The following is a 3,220-nucleotide window of genomic DNA, read 5'->3' on the forward strand; positions in this document are numbered from 1 at the left end:
ACATTTCCCAGTAGTTATTCATACACGTTTAAACCAATCTGTCTGTCTGTCTTTCTATCTGCCATCTAGTTGTTCACATCTATGTAAGCAGTTTGTCTTCTAATTGCAAGCGCTTGCCACCTGATCCTAATTAACAGAGGCTGACGCCCCCCTCGTTTCCTTATACGGTCAAAATGGTAACAGACGACAGATTCATTTTGGCAAATCTATTTTCTTGACCTGTCTGTGTACCACTGGTGCTGCCCTACTACTCAGATGAGTCCTTTTGAAAGGGACAAAAATTAAAGAATGACAGTGGAATATCCCAATAAAAATACTATCTGTTTGAGCATGAGTAGGATAATTAGTAAGTATTTAGTGACGAGAAAATTTGATTTGTTGATTTCTGTCCTCTCAAAACGATGACATACCTCCGGTTTCCGCTGATAGAGGCCATTTGTCAATTTTGCACTCTTGTCTGATCTTACGTCCTCGTGATCCTAATAAGCAACCTTGAAGGCAAATAATGCGCGTCGAATTCATGTTTCCTGCAAATTGACTTCACTTTTAACAACACTAAGGTATGAGATATTGCAAGTATTTTTGTTCCAAATCCTTCTTACATAAACAGATAAATAGTTGAACACACCATTATTTATTGGATTCTGATTTTCATACTATTCATTCATCAATTTGTTATTTATATGTAATAATATAAGGCGATCATACTGTACATTTTGTATGGGTTCACAGTTATTACAGCCCCCCGAGGGACAACATAACTATTATGTGGCCCACAGCATAAATGAGTTTGACAGCCCCGCGTAACCGAACAAAATTTGGAAAAAGTGAAACGCCGTGAATACTTTCTGAATGTACTGTACTGTATATTAGGGCTGTGTATCAAAATACATTTCCTGAATCGATTTGATTTCGAGTCACAAGAGTTCAATCGGATTCGATTTTGATTTTTTTCTATTCAATTTGATTCAATTAACTCCAATATCGATTAAAATACATTTATTTTTGGAACATCAATTGTTAGATATCAATGACATGATAAAAAAAAGCCTCCACAGATATTAAATTCCAAATTAAATTATGCAGAGGCAGTAACTGGTCAAATGATTTAGTTTATTTTTGTTGGTGAAAGTAAAGTGTTATAGTGGAGGTGCTTACGGAGATTGGTGGTATTGCTGCAGTATTCAACCCTCAAGTTGTAAAGCTTGCACACAGCTTTGGTCTTGTCCAATTCATTTTGCTTACCACTCTCTTTAAATCCAAAATGTTTTTTTCCACGCCTTCTGCCTTGAATTTTGCTGGAGTTTTAAGACTCGCATCATCAATTTCTAACATTTTTGTTTGAAAACTGCTACGACCTTGCAGGGCAAAACTCACATCACTCGGGTCAAATGAGAGCTGAGTCGCAGTCGTAAACTCCAGAAAAGCTATATAAATAGATATATAATAAAATCGACCCACAAGTCTGCAAATCGATATTTGATCAATCAAATAGGAATTGATTTGAATCGAATATTTATGTTTTTTTTTGTGTTTTATTTTATTGCAGCCCTACTGTATATTCAGAGTACACAGCAGGGGTCTTCAATCCTGTTCCTCAAGGTCCACTGTCCTGCCCGCTTTCTTTCTCTCCCTGCTGCAAAACATCTGATTACGTTGGGGTGTCGAATCTCTGATTCAGGAGGAGCACTGTGGTTTTCATCCTGGCCGTGGAACAGTGGACCAGCTCTATACCCTTAAAAAAAGTTCTTGAGGGTGCATGGGAGTTCGCCCAAACCACTCTGCATGTGTTTTGTGGACTTGGAGAAGGTGTTGGACTGTGCACCCTGGAGTATCTTGTGCTCTGGGAGTATGGGGTATCGAACACCCATCCTTGTACGACCGCTGTTAGAGTTTGGTCCGCATTGCCGGCAGTTAGTCGGATTTGTTTCCAGTGAGGGTTGGACTCCGCCAAGGCTGCCCTTGGTCACCGATTCTGTTCATAACATTCATGGACAGAATTTCTAGGCGTAGCCGAGGTTTTGAGGACGTCCGGTTTGGTGGTCTCAGGATTAAATCTCTTCCGCCGCGATCTTCAACTGGAGTGGTTCGTGAAAAGGGTGGAGTGCCCTCTCCAGGTCAAGAACAAGATCCTGCCCCAAGTGGAGGAGTTTGAGTATATTGGGGTCTTGTTCATGAGTGAGGAGAGGATAGAGCGGGAGACCATACGCAAAAACGTTCTTATTCGGGTTTTTGAAAAACAGAATAAGCTCCCTGGGTTACCCCTTTTCCAACCCAAATATTGTGTCATGTAAACAGGATCAGGCTACCTGCTTCGAACGAGACATCGCCTTGTGTTCTGTGCACGCTCTTGCTCTATCCGCAAGGAATCTTGGTGTTTGTAGTCCGGGAAGTACTTGTGTGCATGCAATCCTCACCCCGCCTAACTTGAATACATTGATGTCAGGTGCGCAACTTGCCGGAAATGCACAAGCAGAGGTATAAATGGCAAAGCTCAGAGACACAGTCTTGACGTCCATTTGGGTCACGTCGTTAATCGGTCGCTGTTTAAATCGGGTTATTCAAATGCGGAAGGAACGCTGTCCACTCACGCACATGTAAACGGGCTATTCTGAATGTTTCAAAAATCAGAATTTTGACCTTAATCCAAATATTCAGTTCATGTAAACGATAGTCACTTGTCCCTATAAGATTATCGTTTGGTGTGGGGTGTGTTTAGTGATTTGTTTGCGGCTGAGAATTGTAAATGTTCAACCCGTTCAATATTTATGATCGAAAATGTGTGTGGTGACCAACACCCAGGTCACTTGAGCCACAGATTGCATGATTGTGATGTGAAAGGGAACAATAAGCAGTAAGGAACTCAAAGCCTGCGGTGTTGCCAGACACAAATAGAGAAGCTACCGGTTCTATCGATTGCGTGTTTCAGGCAAACACCACAATAAAAACAATCTGAAGAGTTTGCATCCACTATATGGTTGCTATATTTGTTGATGGTTAGCTTAGCTTCTTTTTCTTCTGCTACTCTTACAGCAGTCTTGATGCCCTGTGACACGACACTACCTCAGAAGTCAACTTTGGTACGACGACATACGTCTGGTTTGAGTGAGGTGACTGCCGATTGTTATGTAGTGTGCTGTGTTGGTAAATAAATAAATGCATACATACACAAATACATACATAAAGATAGTGCACCCTGCTATAGCGGTGCAGTAGTTGT

The sequence above is a fragment of the Filicampus tigris genome, chromosome 4 (genome assembly GCF_054856515.1).
Source record: "Filicampus tigris isolate MCC_2025a chromosome 4, RoL_Ftig_1.0, whole genome shotgun sequence".
NCBI classification, from domain to species: domain Eukaryota; kingdom Metazoa; phylum Chordata; class Actinopteri; order Syngnathiformes; family Syngnathidae; genus Filicampus; species Filicampus tigris.